The following is a 23,894-nucleotide window of genomic DNA, read 5'->3' as shown; positions in this document are numbered from 1 at the left end:
CATATTGTAGATCTGTTTGCTTTACAGTTTAAAGCTTGCGGTGATTCCTAAAAATTAGCTTTTGTTGCCGCGTATTTTACATTTTGTTATGCGCAAGAATGGCCAGCGGCCCGTGGACACATCGGGCGATTTGATTTGGCCCGCACCATGCGTATGCCTGGGTACCACTGCCCTAAGCTATCATTTGAGGGGCGAGCCTTCGGGTTTTCTGACATAGTGTTATTTTGGGACACTTTAGTGCCCACGCATCATATTTTCGTGGATGTCAGGGCAGCATACGATACAATCGAGCGCGGACAGCTATGGCAGATACCGCACGAGTACGGGTTTCCGGACAAACTGACGCCACTGGTCAAAGTTACTCTGGAGCGAGTGATGTACTACGTGCGTGTTTCGGAGACTCTCTCGAGTCCTATCAACACATGCAGAGGGTTGCGGCAAGGTGATGGACTATCCTGTATGTTATTCGCTATTGAAGGTGTGATCCGGCGAGTGGGCATAGGAACGAGAGGAACGATCTGCAGCAAGAGTAGTCAACTCCTAGCCTTCGCAGACGATCTCGACATGATTTCCAGAAACCTTGGGATGGCGGAGGCAATCTACACCAGACTAAAACCGGATGCTTGGGTTACCAATCAATGCGTCGTAAACCAAATATATGATAGGAAGAAGCTCAAGAGAATTCAACGTTTACCTCCCACGGACAGTGACTATTGACGGCGATGAAATGGAAGTGGTTGATGAGTTACTATATTTGGGCTCTCTGATCAAATCTGTTCGGATGTCTTGGCGGCTCCGTTGACATTTCTACTCAACTTGTCATTTCAACAACAAAAGTTCCCTGTTGCTTGGAAAAAATCCTGCATGTTTCCGGTTTTCAAAAAAGGTGATAAATGTAACGTGGCGAATTACAGAGGAATAACCTCCTTGTGTGCGGAGTCTAAAGTCTTTGAAACCATTGTGAATCAAACATTATTTGCTGCCTGTCGGAATTATATTAGTACAGTACAACATGGATTTTTTCGAGGACGTGCAGTAGAAACTAATCTTGTTAATTTCGTTTCATTTTGTATCAAAAACATCAGTTCCAAAGCACAGGTAGATACGATGTACACCGATTTAAAAGCCGCTTTCGATACTGTGAACCACAAAATACTTTTGTGTAAGTTGAAAAAACTTGGCTGTACTGAAAGGATTTGTAAGTGGCTGGAATCATACCTCGTCGACAGACAACTTTACGTACAGATTAGAAACTGCCAATCTGCTACATTTACGAACCAATCAGGTGTGCCTCAGGGTAGTAATTTGGGCCCTTTGTTATTCTCAGTATTTGTAAATGATGCAGCGCTGGTTCTTGATCGGGTTGGACGACAGTTTTTTGCTGACGATCTGAAAATATACCTTGTTATCCGCCAAATTGAAGATTGTCTAAGACTGCAACTATTCTTAAACCTATTTAGCGACTGGTGTGAGAGGAATAGACTGTCATTAAGCGTGGAAAAATGTTACGTCATTAGTTACCATCGTACAAAGAATGTGATACGGTTTGATTACAGCATTGCCGGAACTAAACTCAACAGAGTCGAGCAAGTGAGAGATTTGGGTGTGATACTGGATGAGAAATTATCTTTTAAGCAGCACATCACAACAACAATCGAAAAAGCAAGCCGCCAGCTTGGATTTATTTTTAAAATAGCACGTGAATTCGATGACCCCCTATGCTTTAAAGCTTTGTACTGTTCGCTAGTCCGTTCAAAACTCGAGTATGGCAGTGTAGTTTGGAGTCCATATCAGGAAATCTGGATCAACAGACTAGAAAGTATTCAGCGCAAATTCGTTCGCTATGCCCTGCGAAAACTTCTTTGGAATGATCCGCATAACTTGCCCACCTACGAAGATCGTTGTCGCTTATTGGGCATCAAAACCTTAGACCAACGTCGCCGAGCTTCTCAAGCCGTATTCGTTGTCAAGCTCATTAATGCTGAGTACGATGCTCCAGATCTGTTAGCGCAAATTGGATTCTATGCACCATCTAGAGCCCTGCGACCAAGAATCATGCTGCAGGTAGAATTCCAGTCAACTCATTATGCAGCCTTCTCACCAATTGCATCAATGGTTCGTCAGTTCAACCAATATACTGATCTATTCGACTTCCGCGAGAGTTCATCTGTTTATCGCCGCAAGTTACTAGAGAGTAGTTTATTGTAGTTTGTTTTTAGGTTATGACAATCTTATGCTATAGAATGTAAATAATTGTGCAATGTTAGTAATGTATTGTAATGTTTAATGTACTGGATTATAGTGTGATGTGACTTGATGTACTGGCATATAACGCATAACAAAAGATGGTGGGGTTTTTATGCACACTTGAGGAAGAGCATGTTGTGATCACCTCAAGTGAGCTTTTCCCCACCCACACCACTTCATGTAGACCAAAAAGGTCAGATGGAAAGAAAATAAAATAAAATAAAAATAAAATCACCGCCTACGATTGTATAACATGTTATAATTTGTATAACGTCCCGCTTTACCCAAGCTGGGGAATCTGCAAATCTAATCGGATTCGAATCCAACTGTTTCCCCAACTAGCCACCAGTAAAGTAAGAGAGAATGATACTAGCCCCCAGGGATGCCACATATAACTCTGTGTTATTTGTTGAAAAAATCTGGCCATCTGGCCAGCAAGGAAAAATATCCGAGCAAAAAAATGAAAGAGACGGAGAGCCGGAGAACGGAGAGTTTTGCTGACTATTTTCATCTCTTTCGCTATTGTAAAAACTCAAAAATTTGTTTAATCTGTGTAATTGGCGAAAATCTGTATTCTATGCATACAGTTTCTGTACAGGCGATTTCTTTCAAATATCTGTTAAACACAGAATAATCTGTGTATGTGGGAACCCTGCTAGCTCCGGCTAGAGGCTTCATCGCTGGAATAGCACAATTCAACACAAAGGGAGAGTTTGTATATGTTTCCTAACTATTTTGCACCATCACTAGACTCGTTCCTAGAAACAAGTTATACAGGTGGCCATGGACAAGAGGCTTATTTACGCACGTAAAGCCAGTACCACTGGTTATAACTTGCACTGGCAAGAAGCTTCATCATTGTTGCTAAATGCAGAATGCACTATGTAGAATGAATGTGGAAGAGCCATTTTAAACTCATCGAACATCGAATGGTCTGATTCTACTCGGATTCGAACCCACGATTACTTGCTTGTCAAGGTAAGCTCGGCAACCTTGCGGCTTTTCGCAATCATCTCATTACAGTCCTGAAAAATATAGCCATTCATTGCTGAACTTGTTTCTGTTGCAACAAAAAAATCCCCAGCAATTGCTTACAGGTATGTTTTACCATACGTGTGCTGGAATCGTTTTGCTTTTCAATTGGCATCTGAAAACAATGTTTTAAATTACATAATTATAGCCGGCTGGTATCGATTTGCGGAGCACAACACTTGCAACAGCTGTCATATTTGCATGCAGCACGCTGGAAAAAGTTGCACTCATTTTCCTAATTCTTTCCGCCTCGCACTCGAATAAACTCGCGCCAAGGATGCGGGGGGATTATTTGACAGGCAGTGGAAAAATGAGGCACCCATTGTTAAAAAAAACTTTTTCAACAACCACCCACCAGCACCGGGGCGCAAAGTCGAAGGTTACGTGACAGAACGAGGTTAACCTTTTAATTTATTGTAACTCTCAGCAACTGCTAAATGCTTTCACGTCAACATTCGTTTCAGTGTGTTGGAGAAACGTTTCGTGCGCTCGTTCATGGCAACTTCCACGCTCGGTTACATTGATTGCAGAGCCCACAGTTTGTAGCAAAACAGCGCTTGATGGGGGTGTTGATGTTCTATTAGGGTAATTATTTCAAAGGATTGTAAGCCCATGATTGCCGCGATAGGGACGGGAGAGGAGGGGTGCCTCAGTATCGCTGTTTTCGAACCATTTCCGCACGATATGTACTTTCGCTGTTATCACTCGATCACTGTGTGCATATTAGGTGAATAAAAGCCCCCATTTAAATCGCAATTTGATTGGCTCTAATGAGGTTACGGAAAACGTGAGTTGCTACAACATTTGAAGTGCAGTTTTCCATGTAGGGATAAGGCGAGGCCACTTGCTATATTGGTATTTAGGCATTTCTATTGATTTTTGCTCCTAGTTGTTCTGAGCAATGATAAAAGCTGGGCGAGTTCCTTTCTGCCGTAGGTATTTTTTTAGTTTGGTTGTGTGTTATGCTATACTTTGTGATATTCATTCGAGGATAACAACACACTTCGTTACATATAATTTCTCAACATCATGCATTACCAGTAGATCATTTTAACAAAAAACATGAATTGATTATAATATGCAAACAATTTCTCGGCGCTCGGTACACGGCTCACGATCACGAACTGCTGCCAGACGCAAAGACGATGACGGCCGTTGCAGCCGGGTTCGCTTCCTTGCTTCACTTTGCAAATAGTCTGAATGCGTTCCTCCGATACATTATTTGTCTTAATTTTTTGTTCGTTAGTAGAATCAATAGATTGCTGCACATCAGCTAGTAACCGGCACAGGTAGGTATTTATTCAAATTATTTCCAACTTGCATCCGTAGCAGAGCAGAGCGTAGTGAGGCAAGTCGGCGTGAGCCCTCGCGCGCTTTGCTTGCCCTTATTGGTATCGGTTTGCTTTGGCTTCGCTTCCAGTGATTACCGCTATTGAAAGATGTTGTACTTAAATTAATTTAATTATTGTTTGATATTGCTTAATTCAGGTCTCGTTGCTGGGCATGTAATCAACTTTCGCACGGAGCGATTATGTCGGAGGTCCACCTGGTTGAAAAATTAGTTATCAACTGTTCATTTTCATAAAATTCAATCGACTTTCCGCTCAGCACCGGCATCGCTCGTTCTCGTTTTCTCCTTACCGCTGCTGCGCTGGCAGGGTGCTGGAATAAGCTGACTGATTTGAGAACTTGTCGAGATTCATCAACTTAATTAGGCATGTATTATTATTAATATTTATTCAGTTTAATAGCTTTCCTTTCGCTAATTACGATAATTGCTAGTATTCGGAACCAAATTTACATTCGTGTCCGCTCAGGTACCTTGGTACGGAGAGTGGCCCTTTTGAAGCTGACAGAGATTGCTTTGAACGGTAATTTTTCTTTTCTACTCTTAGGGTGCTGGTACAGAGGTTGGTGTGGGATTATTAATTTTATCGAATTATTGGTATTCGAGTCAGTGCTTGATTAGTAAAGAGGTCGATACTCGTGGTTTTGTTTTCGAAGGTCCTTTTGCAAGTCTTCATTTCTGACATCGTACGCATGATTTGTGTACGTGTCCAAGTACTATTTCCATTTCATAGAAATGTAATTTTATTGACGTCCAATCAGTGGACGTCGTAACTACACCCAACTACCTTCTCTCGTCACTGGATACGTGCGGCGTGCAAGCCTATCTCTGCGATAACAAGATGACGGTCGGATGCAATATCAGCGCTGCGTTTGTTGCGTACATCAAGAAGGCTCCTTCGCCATTTCCGGCTAATGCAGATGTGGTAAATTTGGTTTTCAGTTCGGCCGTTATGGGAAACCCACGTAATCTTCTGTGCTGGTTTATGCAAGAGCGACCCTCCAATGACCATGTTATACCACAAAACTCTGTAAACCGCTCTCCGTTTTCGCTCATCTCTTCTAGGCCATGGCGTCCCATGACGTGTTTAAGGTCCACGTTGTTTTGAAGTAGGACTACGTCTTACGGCAAGTTTTGAGATAGAGTGTCATTCCAAAAAATCGAAAAATGCGAGCGTCACGAAAAATGAAAGGTTTTGAGCGCTAATAGCTCAGCGGTTTTCCGATCGATTTTCAATATTCTTACACCAATCGATCGGAAAATCTTCTAAGAATTGACCCAAATGAAGAAAAGTATGGATCCTTGATGTTGAACTATTGAAAAATTGAAAATAATGAACCTATGTTTTACCAGAATTCTCGCTTTGTGATTGGTTGGAAGATTCTTTGTGATGATCTAAACCTATACCAATTTGATATCTGTGCTTGGGAAGTAAGGCAAAACAAGTGACCAAGTTTCCTCATTTCAACAAGATTTCTTAACACCGCGGTTAAACCTAGACCATTTTGATGTCCTTGCTTGGGAAGTACGCCAGAAAGAGTGACAAAGCCCCCTCGTGCCAACAGATTTCTTACGAACGCGATTAAACCTAGTCCAATTTGATGTCTGTGTTAAGGAAGTGTACCAGAAAAAATGACACAAGTTCGTTGTCCCAACAGATCGCAAATTCTTTACTGCGAGACGATTAAACCTAGGCGAATTTGATATCTGTGTTGGAAAAATGTGCTACAGCTGTAGTGTTCGGTTGTAATACGACTCTGTGAATACGCATGCTTGCCGTTTCATTAGAAGTGCAGTGAAAAGATGTTCTGTTGATAAAATAGGATTGAATTGGTAAAATCCCTTCAACGTGGGAACCATGGGTATAAAAAACAATCTTTAATTTCAGTAAGGTAGCAGGAAAGCAATAGTTTGTGTTCTTGATTTTGTTAAATTGTTTTCAAATGCACAATCTTTTGAGAATTGAACGTATGCAATGTTACTACTTTGATAAATGTTACATACAACGCATGTAGCATGTATGTATATATGTTGCATATAGCATGTATACATGAAGAATCGAATGATTACAAGCATGAATACATGCTACTATCATTATAAAGAGACTTACGTAGTCCTGCGTCACCTATATATGCGGCCGTGTCTTGTATACTACCCCTCTGATTTTGACGTAGGACTACGTCTTACGGCAAGTTTTGAGATAGGGTGTCATTCCAAAAAATCGAAAAATGCGAGCGTCACGAAAAATGAAAGGTTTTGAGCGCTAATAGCTCAGCGGTTTTCCGATCGATTTTCAATATTCTTACACCAATCGATCGGAAAATCTTCTAAGAATTGACCCAAATAAAGAAAAGTATGGATTCTTGATGTTGAACTATCGAAAAATTGAAAATAATTAACCTATGTTTTACCAGAATTCTCGCTTCGTGATTGGTTGGAAGATTCTTTACAATGATCTAAACCTATACCAATTTGATATCTGTGCTTGGGAAGTAAGCCAAAACAAGTGACGAAGTCTCCTCATTTCAACAAGATTTCTTATCACCGCGGTTAAACCTAGACCATTTTGATGTCCTTGCTTGGGAAGTACGCCAGAAAGAGTGTTAAAGCCTCCTCATGTCAACAGATTTCTTACGAACGCGATTAAACCTAGTCCAATTTGATGTCTGTGTTAGGGAAGTATGCCAGAAAAAATGACACAAGTTCGTTGTCCCAACAGATTGCAAATTCTTTACTGCGAGACGATTAAACCTAGGCAAATTTGATATCTGTGTTGGCAAAATGTGTTACAGCTGTAGTGTTCGGTTACAACACGACTCTGTATGAATACGCATGCTTGCCGTTTCATTAGAACTGTAGTAAAAAGATGTGCTGTTGATAAAATAGGATTGAATTGGTAAAATAATTTCAACGTGGGGAACCATGGGTAATAAAAACAATCTTTAATTTCAGTAAGGTAGCAGGAAAGCAATAGTTTGTGTTCTTGATTTTGTTAAGTGGTTTTCAAATGCACAATCTTTTGAGAACTGAACGTATACAATGTTACTACTTTGATAAATGTTACATACAACGCATGTAGCATGTTTATATGTTGCATATAGCATGTATACATCAAGAATCGAATGATTACAAGCATGAATACATGCTACTATCACTACAAAGAGATTTACGTAGTCCTGCGTCACCTATATATGCGGTCGTGTCTTGTACACAACCCCTCTGATTTTTTGCCTATCTTCACGTTGAAGTCGCATAAGTGGATTTGAATGTCCCCCTTTACGATTTTCTTTAGTCTAACGTAAAAATAACCTCTATTTAGGTGCATGCATTTTCCTAGGTTTACTGGCTAGTAGGGGTTATCACTTAGTTGAGTCCGAACGAGCGGTGGGGAGTAAAGACTGTATATGCCCAACATTAGAGTAGGTCGAATGCCGCGAATTTTTCGATGACGTTCAGCCATTTGTGATTCGGACATTTTGATTCGGCCATTAGATCTACTACACCATTCGTTATTTCGTCCAGTTGAGTTTCGGCCATTCGATATACGGCCATTTGTGTTTCGGATATTCGTATGAAATCTGACTCACCCTATATGCAGTGCATTTTTAAACTGAGGTAATAGGACCGCTTGCAAGCTAACGGCAGATTACCAAACGTCCGTTATGCATATCGTCCATTATGCCTATCGCCCATTATGCCTATCGTCTATTATGTTTAACATCCATTATGCCTAGTGCCCGTATGCCTAACGTCCATATACCCATCATCTGTATGCCATACAGACACGTACAGCAGGGGTCCTGGGGGGCTTGGCCCCTCCCCGAAATATTTTGGCTTACGTATTAACAAAAATTTCAAAGCAGAATAACAATACACCAAGCTAAAACTGTAGCACAAGTATATTTTTGATGAATGCGCCTTTGAATAACAATATAACCGACATCGTTTTCTATCTCTCATAGTTTGTGAAAATTCTCAACTATGTAGCTCTCAGTTACTTGGAACATTCAGCATAGAAAAAGGCGGCGAAATAAGGACATGGAATGGAGTCTTGGTATCTGGAACTACAGATCACTAAATTTCGTTGGTGGCGACAAGCTGATCGATCAGTTAGAGTCCCGAAAGTTTGGCATCGTGGAACTGCAGGAGATCTGTCGCACAGGCGAGAAGGTGTGGAGGATCCGTGGCGCCAGAGCCCAATTTTTTCAAAGCGGTGGAGCGACCAACGAGCTGGGAACGGACTTCGTAGTGTTGGGCAAAATGTAGGGCCGCGTAATGGACTGGAAAGCGATCAACGAGAGGATGTGCGTGTTGAGGATCAAAGGCCGTTTCTTCAACCAAAACTAAACCATCATAAACGTACATTGTCCACACGAAGGTAGACCCGAAGACGAGAAGGGAGCGTTCTATGTGTAGCTGGAGGAAACATACGAAAGTTGCTCACGACAGGACATGAAGATCGTCATCGGGGATATGAACGTCCAGGTCGGCAGGGAAGCAATGTATAGACCGGTAATCGGGCCCTTCTCATTCAAACATTCGACAGTTAAACAACCCCTCAGTTGCCGAAAACTACGCGTGCGTACCGGAAGAAGCTCTTTCTTCTTCTGTGGAGCTAGATGCTTCAACCCTCGAAACGGATAGAGTCAGTATGATACACTCGGTCAGTCAGTTTGATATTGCCAAATTCTCTCCTGAGAATCTTGGCAATGCGGGGTGACAGTTCGGCGATGTGTGGGATGGATCTGTGCCATATCTCAAATTCTGGGAACTCCATCAACAAGCGTACCGACGTAGAAGGCTTCAACCATACATACTCAGGATTATAAGCTTCTCTTAAATCCACCAACACCCCTTTACCATAGCACTATAGCCAGATATTCAAACATAAAATACCAGGTACAATAAGTGGACGTTAGACCGACAGTGTAAAGAAAAACCAAATCGTGACAATTTAATTTAACAGACAGGAAAACAGATGTGCAACAAAAATAACTTAGGACATATTACTTTAACTAAACAAAGACAATTGACAAAGAACAGACAGTATTGTACGTATAAAATTAAAAATTAACTAAATTTGTAACAAATCAAACACCCAATGTGTCGTAGAAATCCTTGAGAAAACCTACAAAATATAGTCGAAACGTCGGAGAAAGTACAAAATCTGTTCTGAATCATTAAGACTGACAGCCGATAAAAATAAAATAGTGAATTACACAAAACATACCCTATCTAAGCATACCCACGAGAGAGAATTTGGCCAAGTATCGACGAGCGTGGAATAAGTTGACCAAGATCCTGAGGAGGAAAAGGCGTCAGAAGGAGGACAGAGATCGTGAGGGGCTGGAACAACTATTCCGGGCTAATAGCACGCGCAAGTTTTACTAGAAGGTGAACTAAGCTCTTTGAGAGCTACGGCTGCGCACCTAAACCTGATATGTGTAGGGACGAAGGATCTAATCACAAACGAGCGCGAGGTGGTCGACAGGTGGAAGCAGTATTTCGATGAGCACCTTAACGGCTATGTAGCAATAGGAGATGCAACGGAAGTTGACCTCGAAGTGCCTACAAACGACAACAGCGTGCCGGCTCGGGATCCCGAAGAGATCCGGCGAGAAATTCGTCAGCTAAAGAATAGAACTACCGGTCTGATTAGCGCTTTACACATCGTTAGCTTTGTGCGGCGTATGCTCCTTGATCGAAGCGTCTTGCGGATGCGAGAGTGCCAGAAGCTATGCAGTCTTTAAAAATCCTATAAAACATTCTTCTCAACAGCAAACTAATTAGCAGAAATCAAATTGTAGGCAAACTTTTGAAAACCATTACATGAATACTTAGTTAAATTAATTAATTAATTAATTCGAAAAAAAAAATTGTGTGACATAAGCATCTTAAGGGGACATAAACGACAAATTTTTTTTGAAAAAATCATAATTTTTTTATTTTAACTTTGGATTCTACAATCTTTTACGCTTATTTTGATACTAATTTTGTAATGATCCGACCACGGGAAGAGGCCAAAAAACGATCATGCACATAAGCATTCCAGTGTGACGTGGAACAACCTCGAAAGAAAAAAGCGCCGTTCCTGTAAAAACACGATTTTCAAACTTTATGTACATTTTTCTCAGAAACTACACAACGTATTCGAGCTAACTTTTTTTGTTTTGTTGGTAGATGCTTCGCAAAGACTTTTATAACTTTTGAGCTTTGTAAACAAGACACAGCCAGAGAAAAAAGAAAAAGAAAACAAAGAAAAAAGAAAAAGAAAACAAACAAAAACAAAAGCCCAGCAGAATCAGCGGCGTTCGTTTGATAGCGTCAGGACATCGTGCAGTGCATCATTGCGCTCGGCTGAAAGTCGGTGCCCGTGTTCACGTACAAGCCAACGTCGGAATACTCATCTTCCGGGTCATAACGACGACAGACGCTCAGTTAAATCAGCGGACCTCAGTTCGACGACTCCAGTGCAGTGCACTTTGGCTCGACTAGAGGTTGATACACGCGTACACGTGCAAGACGCACCTTCAGGGTCAGAGCGACGATATACGCTGTAAGTGAACGGCAATATCAAGCAGAATCCTATCTAACGAACAATTGTCATCACAGCAGGAAACGACACCTGTTCAGATTTAACATTCTGCAGCAGCACGAAAGCGAACCCCTTCAAGGGTGAGTGGCACAGCACTAAGGCACGACTGGTTAAGCTGACCTACGACATCGTAGGGTCGTTTTCCCTATCTTTAATTCAACGTACCGATCCCGGAAGGTCGTGCATGATCGACAACAGCAAGCGGATAGAAAGTGTCCCTAGCGATCATCCAGAGATCATCCAGTGCGTCTGCGAGAGCTAGGTCACATCCAGCACACGAACCGTGCCACGAAAGCCACGTGGAACGAGCATCAGTCGGTGCCACATAAAGGTCGATCAACAGCGTGGCGCGAAGGTTTGCGGGAACCATGTCCCATACTCAAGTAAGCTAGTTTAAGACAAAGTGAAATGAGGGCCAAGAAAAGCGTAGGGCCGTCAGGAGTTGGCTATAGGAGCCGTCATTGATTCGTATAATATACACAATTAGTATGTAAAATTGCTTTCTGAGCTAGTTGGCATATAATAACTCGTAACATCGTTTATGTCCCCTTAAACAAATGGTTTTTTGCATAATAACTTGGCCGCCTTCCAGAGGCGAGTGAACCTCTTCGGTATAAAACTGCTAGTAAAACAGTTATCGTTTACCACATTCAATTGGATGAACTAACCACTGAACTGAATACCATCCATCTGGTTTGGGTTCCTGATGGCCACCTTAGTATAACCGGAAGTGAATGGGCTGATGAACTAGCGGGAATAGGAATGGTCGGGTAAAGGAATTGGACTACACAAACACATACCCTCATACTCTCTCCGTTTTCCTTTCCGATGGGCAAGGTACAAATCTTTCTCACGATTGTGGAACGTGCTGCTCGAGCCACAGATGCTGATACTTGATTCCTGATAAGATCTCGAAGATTTCGTTTTTGGTCACCAGACCAATGAAGCGTTGGTAATCCTGGGTCTAACAATAGCCGAATAGATCCACTGGTTCATCTTCGGTTGCAATCCCCACTGTTTGCTAAAAGTTCTTCTACATATCCATAGAGCATTTGTAGCTTTGTTTACCGCTGGTTCTAAATGTGTGTTCTAATTAAGTATTCTGTCAAGAAACATTCCAAGGTATTTGACAGTGTCTGAAAGTTTCAAAAGTGTTCCTTTCTATCAACGTAAATCTTTTCCTTCGGGAAAATGGTATGGTAGTAGTTTTACTGGCATTGGCATGACTTACATAATGGGACCCTAAAATTTTAAAATTCGCAATGTCGTACTCATGGTTTGCGACGAATTCCGTGTCACAGATCTAATAATTCAAAAAGAATAGGTTGATGGGACTATATTTTCTATGCAAATGCCAGTACAGTATTACAAGCGATCGCGCTTTTGTTACAGTGTGGATAGCGTCCCTTACGAAAATATAGCGAGTGATAATGTCCAAACATATGGCTTGGCTTCGAAATATCTGCGCGACTCCCGAAAGCGAGACTAACGTAATCCTACATTACCCATGCGGTCGTGTCTTGTACACAACCCCTCTGATTTTTGTAATACACTTTAGTATATGAAAAGGTGCTCCTTCAAATTTTGTTACATCGTTTATCGCCAAGAGCAAGAGAATTCGTAGGGCAGTATCAGGGGAACTTTATGGGGGTCTGTGCTACTACGGATCAAATTTTTACTCTCCGATAAATCTTCCAGAAACGTACGCACGCATAATTTTTTCGTGAATTTTAGGCTAGCATTCGATACAGTCGGACGCGGACCGTTATGGCAGATAATGCATGATTACGGTTTTCAGGAAAACGCAGCTGATCAAAACTACCCTGGAGCGAGTGATGTGCTACGTGCGTGTTTCGGGGGCATTCTCCTTTTGAATCGTGCAGAGTGTTGCGGCAAGGGGATTGACTGTCCTCTATGTTATGTAACATTTTTATTGAAGGTGTGATCCGGCGAGCGGTCAACGAGAGGTACGATCTTCAGGAAGAGTAGTCAACACCTAGTCTTCGCAGATGACCTGGACCTGGACAGATGACCTGGACAGATTGAGTTACAAATCAATGCGTCGAGAAAACAACGTTCGCCTCCCACGGACAGTGATCGTTGACGGTGATAAACTGGAAGTGGAACTGGAAAACGCCAGTCAGGCTGGCAGTCCTCCACGGAGGCAGTAACTTTGCTTGCAGAAGACATAGCCGTATTAGAGCCTAAGGTGTTGCGGTGCAGGTTGAAGCCGACTTGCGTGTGTCGAGACGCTCAACGAATTGGCGACGAGTAGTCCAGGTTCGTGCACAGCAGTAACGAGGAATTCTTGATACGGCAAGAGCCACCCCGGCTCTCTGCCGGTAAAAGTAAGTAGACAAGTATATAATATCTTGTTGTACCACAAAAAGTCTACTAATGAAGTAACAAGTAATTTTATTTCTTTTATTCTAAAAGATTTGATAAAGCTAGCTCTTGTTGAAATTAACAAAAAACAAAAAAAAAACAGAAAGAAGAACCGAATATTCTTCTACATCTCCGACGGTTCCGAAAGGGTTAACCCGCATCATTAAGACCTGACGTAGCTACGGTGCAATCTTTCCGTGTGAGGCACAGGCATCACATCACGATTAACGAACATTATACATCCGAATCAATCAAATTAGGTCTCGTAAAAGGAGTATAAAAGCCGGGTAGTGTTCTCTCCGGCGCATGTAAATACTCACTCTGGACGTATCGGTAATACTGACGATCATGCCAATGATGATGATGATGGTGCTGATGACGATGATGACGATGAAGCTGATGAGGATAAAACATGGTACTGGTAGTAGTAATGGTGGTGGTAATGATAATAACAACGCTGATGATGACGAAGATCACGTTGATATGGGAAGGGCAAAATGCGTTGAACAAACTGTTTTGCTATATGCCTATGCACGTTTCTGACTTCGATAAGACATTAAGTTAATGTGCTTCGGTTCACGATATGTTTTCAGCATATCTACCGAGTAAGGGAGAGTGTTTAACGAGACTGGATTGTGCAGAAGTTTTGACCGACTCGAGCCGGCGGGTAATTACTCTGCCATTAATGATGTTTTTCGCTCGCTTTGAATTTGGTGTTTCCATGCTGGTAATTTTAGGTTTCGAACGAACCACATTAAGTAATGGCGGACAATGAAATACCTGCAAAAGGGATCTGCATCAGCTGCTCCGGCACGTCATTTTCGCATCTTCCTCTCGTTACTGAGCAGTAAAAACGCAATAGCAAATTGCACTGCAGGCTAAATATTTGGAATGGGAATTAATTTGCGAACACTTTACTTTGTAAATCGTTTCGATTGTGATCAACAATACGAGTGAGTGCGGGAAACGTCCAAGTGGCATAAAAATCGGCATCACTTTTGCGAATTACTACCTCAGCGGTTTTCGCACTAATGTGATATTAATCATAGCCTCTTGCTGCTTCTTGGAGCCCGAAGGAAACACATTGATGATAGTTGGAGGCTTGAACCGATCTCGAGTCACGTAAATGCTGTGCTTCGAAGCTGGGCCTGACTGGCCTGGGCTCCGTCTGATCGTCATGATCTCGTTTACAATTGAAACTGCAGTTGTCCTATATCGATGCAGAAATAGTTAATATCGGGTTCGTGGATATGCATTAAACTTATCGTGCAAGCGAACGTACCTCTTGGTTTGTTTCGAGCAGCTGTTATTACGTCTAAACGCGTACTTAGTTGATAATTGCCATTTTGTACCGCAGTACGGTGAATGCACGTTACACAATGTAGATCGGCTGTCGGATGACCCATAGTAGCTCACAGATAAGCGCTAATGTTTTTGATATTATTTTTCAAAACAACTTATTTAAAACTAATCGTGTTGAGTTTCATTCGCCGTTGAACAGCTTAGAAGTATTCAAGCTAAATATATTGAATTGGGATTAATAAAAAAAACTAACCTAGACGTTCCGGCAGGATTAAATGGAGATGGGCCGGCGAAAAGGGAGGTGCATGCACTGGTGAATAGAAAGGCGAATAGACCGTAAAACAGGAGGGTAGACCGGAGAATAGGTAAAGGTAAACATACAGGGCAATTAATGCTGTCTACTAGTTCCTGGTTCCTGAAACTGAATATTTCGTCAACTGTTTTCATGTAAGACTCTCTCGCAAAAAAAAAAATCTTCCTGTATATGGATGTAATCGGGCAAAGGGAAGGAATGTTCGCTCAGCTTTCTATAACGGTTCACTTTCAGGACATCAAATTGATCTAGGTTCCATGTTTAAGCGATAAAGTCGGTTGTAAAGGACGAGTTGGGTGCTTTTCAGCAGTGTCTGCCTTCCAGACGTTTGTGCACGCATAAATTTGGGATCCGCCAATTATTTAAGCTCCTGTGGGTTCTAGTTTCACTAATGTTACTGAAGTTTAAAGTACTCCACAAACTATTTTTGTTATACAAAAATATAATACTGCGCGGAAAATGCGCTAATAACTTGGTCATTTCTCAACCGATCGAAAGTAATTTATATCAGTAGGCCAGAATTCTTTCTAAAAATTGAACAATATAGTGAAACATGAAAACGATTTATTTTTGAAAATTCATTGTTAATAAACGTATAAATATCAACTATTGTCAACATTGTTGTATCAACCACACACGTGTGAGCGCATTTATGCTTCCTGGAATGACTATCATGTACACTGATGCTGATAAGAATGGATGGATGGAGAAAAGCACGGATAACAATATCCGCAATGAGTTTTTAGAAAACTTCATTGCATGGAAATCAACATGCACACCAATACGGTAAATTTACGAAAACCGCGCTGCACTGCTTAGTGGCGTTAATTGAGAAGTCGCTCAAATATTAAGAGACGGATCTTTGTGCTTTTCTTGATGTTGTGAGCGCTTTCGTAAACACGTCCCTCGCATCAATTAATACGACACTTTGACAAAAGGAAATCGTCCACACTACTATGAGCTGGATTCAAGAAACTTTTCCGAGCAGAGAAATCACAGCATCATTGGAAGATACGTCGGTCATGATTTCGGTGATCAAAGGATGTCCTCAAGGAGGAGTTGTCTGCCAAACGATGCCCTCTGACGCAAGGGTATGACAAACAACCCCCGGTGTTGTGTGAATATATTCTGCTATCTACAACACACCCGCGAACCTCGTAGCGTTTTTCTGCTCAGCCCGCTAACGAGGCCACCCACTCGTGTGTAGCCAACAGCTCGTGAGGGATTATGCATTACATTTTCTTTTCTTCTTCATTTTACGCCCTCGCAGTGTATGAGAAATAAGAAACAGAAAAGGATGCTCATGCCGGTGTCTTCGTTAGGGCGAGAACGCGTATATGAGAAACTTAAGCCATACGAGTCACGGGCTTCGCAACAGGCGGTGGCAGTTAGTATAAGATATTTCGTTAATGCGCTAAAAGCCTTGTTTGGAAGCTAATATAATCTCATAGATCACTCAGTGTTGAAAATTGCATAGCAGCAAAAACCTGAATGAAATTTCAACCTTGATCACAAGTGCCAAACTCCGATATGAATTTCAGCTGTGAACATTTTGCTTAATTCTTCCACAGCTGGCATTTCATACAACGAACCAGAGAGCGAAAGACAATCTACCGCTAGAGAAAACATCAGCAGCGCAAAATGCCGCACATATTCATGAATTAAGGTGGCAAACATATTGGCGGAATTGACATTTTTCCTTCGCGTGAATCGACATTTTCGTAACTGGAAGTTAAAAAGCTTAACCCTCCGTTACTCGCGCTGTTGTATTTTGTACAACGCCTGTGAACCTGTTAACTTTATCTCGGTATATCTCGGAATTCCAACAATAAAGAAAATTAATGTTTTCAGCAAAGTTGATCCGCAGACCAAGATCTTTCAAACGCTGGAAAAAGTTTCATAAGTTTTTCACCAAGAGGCATTAGTATTCGAGTGTTAGGTATTAGGTTTTAGCATGACTATAAATCGAAGTTGGCGCGAGTAACGAAAGGTTAATAAGAATTAGATAAATATGAATTTAAATGTCTGTTTTAGTTTAACTTTGCGATATATTTAAAGATTCATTCTCTCACGCTCACTCGCAGCTACTCGCTCGCACAGGAGAATGCCTATGCTGTTCAGCAACGAATTTGTAGGTATACGTGTAGAGATGGTCGGGTCTCGGGTTTTCAAACCCGTCGGGTTCGGGTCAGGTTCGGACTTGACACTTTTACCAGGTGTCGGGTTCGGGTCGGGTTCGGGTTTGGCCAATAAAAAATATTCGGGTTCGGGTAGGGTTCGGGCTTAGCGAAAAATATAAGTCCGGGTTTCGGGTTTGGGTAATGAGAAATCGAACCATCTCCACATTCAGTTCTTGTAAAAGTATTATTTTAAGTTTTGTTCCTCGGAATAGTTGTATGTTTAACTGTCTTTAATACTAAACACCCCGTGAAGGGGTCATTTGACCCATTGCTTTTTTGGTTCATTTTCACGGCGTTAGAACACAATTCTCCTTTTATTAGAAAATATATTTAAAACATAATACAAAGATTGGGCCTCTACTATTTCTTTTTTTATCGAGAAAAATATTAACGCTAATCTATTGATAATCGCGGAATTTCCGGTCTTCTCGCGAAAAATATTCGTAGAGTGAAGTCGGTATGTTTAGTGTTAAAATCAATCCCCTTTGTGATTCCTACTTTTAAACTAAGGTGCTAGTGCTTTAGACTAAGGACTAGCTTTCGGCTATTAAATACCGGTATAACATAATGAAACAAGATCCAAACATTTCAAAATAATTTCTCATGTAAATTTTTCTTTTCGCTTTTTACATTTTTCATAAACTTAAGAGATATTCTCGCGAAAAGTAAAGGAAACAATTCTAGTGTATACTTTACTGTTTTAGAATTTTCAATTCAGTTCCAAAAGAAATAGAAGGGTGAAGAAACCCTAAAATTTCAAATGAATTTTAGAGCTCGAACGTTATAGAGAATACGAAAAGAAAACTGCCGAGATTTAAATCGAGGTGTAAGTTTTATGAACATTAATATAAAATTCAAGTTCAGGGCGGGATCAAATTTAACATAATATAAAAATTTATTATAAAAATTCGGGTTCGGATCTGGTTTTGGTTTGGCTGAAAAAAAAAATCGGGTTCGGGTCGGGTTCGGGCTTAGCGAAAAAAATAAAATTTCGGGTTCGGGTCGGGCTCGGGTTTGACAGAAAATAAAAATTCGGGTTCGGGTCCGGGGTCGGGACCGGGTTTGACAGCAAAAAAATTTTCGGGCCCGGGTCGGGTTCGGGCTTGGAAAATATGAAACCCGACCATCTCTAGTGCATAGCTCCGGGTAGCAGTTGAAGCAAAGCAAAATGTGATCAATGTGAAGCGGAAAGAAATATGTATGAGTTTTGTGCTTCTTGCTATGAAAAGAAAAAGCTCTCGCGTCAGTTTTTCTGCATAGGATCAAGTTGACATGATTCACAGTTGATTTTGATTTCTGGTGCATTTTGAGATTTTGAGTTTTTACCATCACTGAGATCACTAACGAATTATTTTTTGACTGAACGTGTGACTAAAGTTATGAGCAATCATGTAAAATACTTTAAAACTTGTAATTATCTATAAGGATTTTAACCGAAATAATTTGAGTAAGAAACATTCAGCGTTATGGCACACCATTCCAACTATGCCAATCAGTTTCCATTTCACCAAACTTTTATTTACGTATTTTGCCAGCTATTTGCCAAACAAATGGTGAAATTGCAATAAAAGTTTGATGAAATTATTTAAGATTGATTTATTGACATGAGACAAATAGAATATTGGCTTTAAAACAAAAGCAATATATTACTGTCACCCAATAAGCTAAGGATCTTTGCAGCACTAGCCCCGCAAATGCCCGTTTACGTATACGTATACGTATATTAGAAGTTGCCTGACTTTGAAGTCTATCAAAAGAAATTTCGTTAGTACGTCTAATTCATGTAATTCGAAATTTATGATATAATGTCATCAAATTTTAATTGGAAGATAGGATACGGGCCCTAGTATGTGCTAACACGCCAGGACATGCTAGTGTTCACGCATTCAGCAAATCAATAAGCATTAATATAAGCAGTACATTAAACGTTACTTGGCATTTCTGGATTTTTTTTACAATACGTTGGTCAGTACTTACTTTAACTTTTTCGGCTTATCGAATCTGGGTCGAATTTAGGAGTCGTCTTCACGCTTCTCTGCCTTGGGCTGCCAGTCTCCAGTCACCCCTAACACCCGCTGTTCTAGCATCCTCGTCAACAGGCGCTCATCCAACGGGTACGGGGTCTGCCTCGAAGTAGACGGCCTCTGTCGGGTTCTCTGCTGAATATTGTAATCGTAGGTCTCTCATACGGCATCTTTGCTGCATGGTCAGCCCACTGTAGCTTGCCGTGTTTTATTCGCTTCACAATATCCGCATCTTTACATACTTGGTAAATTTCGTGGTTCATGCACCGGCGCCACAGTCCATTTTCTAGTGTGCCGCCAGTTTACGCTTAAAAATACAAGGAGCCCTTCGGTCGCTTTCTTTCTTTTCCATGGCCGTAGAGTTCCACCGGCAGAATTAGCATCTTATAGAGCGAAAGTTTCATACGGATTTACAGGCTAAGGGACCTCTACGTAATCCATAGAAGGCCCTGTTGGCAGTCGCTATCCGCCTTTTTACTTCACGGCTCAAATCTTCGTCATATGTCACAAACGTACTAAGGTAGACAAATTCATTGTCTACTGCAAAGGCATCACCATATCACTATATCACCGCCGCAGTTCCAACATCCGAAGGGCTACTACGGCTCTCCCACAGCTCTACGGTTAACACCAATGATATCGATGGCATCCGCCAACCCTAGCAGCATTTGAGCTTTCGTTATGATGATACCGATTTAGTGTTGAATAGCAAATTCGATAGCTCGTCATCTTGCTTTAAATCATCTAGCGTTACAAACGAGTCCGATGGCTCGCCCTCTATTCTAACGCTTGATGTTGAACCATCAAGGGTAGCACGTATCAGGCTAGCCAGTTTTGTTGGAAAATCATGTTTAAGCATAATCTACCCCAGCTTATTTCGTTTAACTAAATTGTACATCGCCTTGAAATCTATGAACAAATATTGAGTATGCTAGATGAATTTTCGGAATTTATCGAGGATTTGTTGAAAGGTGAATTTGGTCTGTCGTGGAGCGTTGTTCCCGAGAAAACCGCAATGGTATCTTCGCTCTCAAAGGTTTCCTGCAACGGCCTTAGTCTATGAAACAGGATAAGGGAGAGAATTTTGTATGCAGAATTGAGGAGAACAGTATCTCGATAGTTGCTGCATTCGAGTCGATGGCCCTTTTTGCAAATAGTGCATATGAGACCTTCCAGCCAGTTCGTAGGTAGTTCCATCATAATCCATACCTTTAGTATAATCTGATGGATTGCACAATACAGCCGTTCGTTCCAGCCTTTCAAAAGTTCGGCGGGGATGCTGTTCTTTCCAGCTACTTTTCCATTTTTCAAGTCTCTCTTTTAGCCTCGTCCAAAGTTGATGGATTCACTGCTTGTCCATCATCCTCAAACGTTATCGTATTTCCTTTAACAGCTCCATCTTGTTCACCATTTAACAGTACATCGAAATATTGTTTCCAACCCCTGGTCACCTCCGATCTTTCAGTAATAGGGCTCCTCTCCTTGTCTTTGCACATAACAGTGGTTGGTACGGCCCGGTTCCTGATTCTATCGATTGTTTTAGAGAAGCTTCTCGTATCGTGCCTCTCGAAGCAATTCTCCGCCTTCACAACAGGGCGATCCCAGGCTGGTGTTTGTTACGACGCTCTTTTTTGTCTTCGTTGGGCAGCTCTAGCATTTCGGTATCTCTCTCTGTTCTGGCCTGTCACCACTCACTGAAAGTGGTTGCGGTAGCAGTACTCAACACTTCTCGCGCTGTAATTCGCTATGACGGCACCGCACGACCTCTTTTACACTTACAAAACTGCCCGTAGCTGAATGCGTGAAAATTATTTCCGACATGTTTCTATCTTTTGCACTTATTAACAAATCGCTATTCTGCTTCACGCAAACTCGAAACTAATGAAGGTGTCTCCACTGCGGCACCGTCATAGCGAATACTGATCGCATTGTGGATGTGCTTTCACTACTCGTTCAGGTTCTCTTCAACTTGTTCACTGATCCGCTTATCAGTTTTCCAAGAGTACTCTGCAGTAACTCCTTCCGCTGACAACCGCCAGATGTTCAGTCATATCTTTCTGGTTGGTCTTAATTTGAATACGTTGGACAACCAGGCGCGAATCTTGCTCACTATGAGATAGTGGTCCGAGTCGACGATTGATCCCCGGAAGGACCACACCCAAGCAACATAATTTTGGTACTTCTATTTGAGACGACTTATTTATAACCATAATTTGTTAGATAAATAGTAGTCATAACAACCCAGCTAGCATTTTTACATGTATATAAAAGTAAAAATCAACATTACGTACATATATACATGCTAATAAATCGTATTTGATGCGTCAAATTGGCATATCCGTGGTATTTTGGAGACGAAATCCGTGTTGAGGATTAAACATACGGATTTCATCGATATAAGTTATTATATACGACAATATCCGATTAAGACCGACCCGCTCAGTACTGCTATACGATTTTGTACTGAATATCGAATGTATGTCAGCTATTATCATTATATATACGAGTGAAAATAAACTTGAGCTTTAGTTACGATTCCGAATTTGTTAAGAGTTATTTACGATCGGCTATTGATGTACGATTTGGTGCTGACTGGGAACTGTGTTTGTAGGGTACGTCTGTTATATCAGAAAAGTGTCGGCCATCAACCAGAACGTGGTTGATCTGAGAGCAGACCTCTCCATTAGGGTGCTTCCAAGTGAGCTTCGGAATGTTCCGTCGTGCAAAATTAGTACTACAGATAGCCATTCCTCTGGTTGCAGCGAAGGTAATTAGCCTCAGACCACACTCAGACCATTGTCGTTTGTGGTGGGATGGATGCTTTCTCTATCAGTAACGGGGCGAAAGAACTCTTCGCATCCGATCTGTGTATTTATATTCCCGATCACTGTCTTTATGTCATGTCCTACACTCTTAAATGATTCTACCTGTAAATTGGTCTGATTTAGTAAAGTTAGGTGTAAACTACTCAAAATGCCCTTAAAGTGTACAAACTCAGATTTTGAGTAGTTTTTCAACCAAAAAATTGGTAGTAGGAACTTAAAATTGCGTTATTTGTCATAGAGAATAATTCAATTATCGGTAGCAAGTCGCCAAAACTGGTTGAAATTTTTACCCAAAGTTTGAGTTTGTACACTTTAAGGGCATTTTGAGTAGTTTCAACCTAGCTTTAACTAAATCCGACCTATTTACAGGTAGAATCATTTAAGAGTGTAGGCACTCTTCATATGTCCTACACGCTTAAATGATTCAACCCGTAAATAGGTTGGAATTAGCTAATGCTAGATTGAAACTACTCAAAATGCCCTTAAAGTGTACAAACTCAGGTTTTGGGTAAAAAATTCAACCAATTTTGGCTACTTGCTTCCGATAATTGAATTATTCTCTGTGACAAATAACGCACTTTCAAGTTCCTACTACCAATTTTTTGGTTGAAAAACTACTCAAAATCTGAGTTTGTACACTTTATGGGCATTTTGAGTAGTTTCAACCTGGCTTTAGCTAAATCCGACTTATTTACGGGTAGAATCATTTAAAAGTGTATTATAGAACTTCTCTTTCACATCATCGGGTTTGTCGTTTGTCGGGGGATACAAATACATATAAGACTGTAGTTAAAGAATTTGCCTTTGATCCTTAACACGCCTAGATGGACATTAATGGGTCATCACCTAATGCAAAGCAAAGCAAAGCGTAGGTGCTACATTTCGTAATCGAAACTTGACCTTCTGTTTTTTTTAACGACAGACTTGGCAGCCAGCTGTTAGAGTGCAGGACAATTGCAGGTCCAGTTGCTACGATCCTATTGACTCTAACAGCCTATCCCAGTCGACATTCGAACATACGACGACTGCCTTAGTAGGCCAGCGTCATACCTCGAAGCCAACTGGGAGGCCATCACCTAATGACACGCTTCATTTGTGTTCCATGTAATACGAATCCGACTCCATACTCTGTGTAATTGCCGACCCTCTAGTAGATGTCGTGACCGCAATAGGATCTACTGCTCATTCGCGTTCTCACGTCTTTGTCCATCGCACTTCCTGGATGGTTGCAACCTCGACCTTCATCATTCAAATCCTGACCTTCCAAGTACTAAGTTTCCAATATTGTCATATTTCGTTTGCCTTGGTTCATTCTGATTAGCCAGGGGCTCACGGCGGGCAAGGCTGTTCCAGAGAATCTGGAATAAGAGAATGGCCAAAATAATTCAGTAGCTCGTGAGTACTTGTCATCATTAAACCAGCGACAGTTTTGCTAGAATTTCCATTATCAATGAGTGCCATTGGTTTAATGAGTTAATGATGCGAGTTATTGAGTGCCCTGGTCATTCTTTTATGCCAGGTTTTCTAGGCCAGCATTTCCCAAATGGGGGTTCACCAAAAATTAAGTTCGCTGTAGAATAGTATAGGGGACTTCACCAGGGTGTTCGCGAATCAAACAAGGTTGGGAACCACTGCTTTAGGCT

The 23,894-nt window shown here is 41.3% G+C and overlaps 1 protein-coding gene across 1 annotated transcript in view; it reads left to right on the top strand.

The window, feature by feature from the left end:
- The window catches only part of LOC128745711 (homeotic protein empty spiracles), an 87,055-nt gene that overhangs the window by 45,266 nt on the left and 17,895 nt on the right, over window positions 1–23,894 (top strand). The gene's annotated exons all lie outside the window — the stretch shown is intronic.

Source organism: Sabethes cyaneus, chromosome 1 (assembly GCF_943734655.1).
Source record: "Sabethes cyaneus chromosome 1, idSabCyanKW18_F2, whole genome shotgun sequence".
NCBI lineage: Eukaryota > Metazoa > Arthropoda > Insecta > Diptera > Culicidae > Sabethes > Sabethes cyaneus.
Note: the sequence above shows the minus strand (reverse complement) of the source record. Positions and strands in the feature narration are given on the sequence as shown.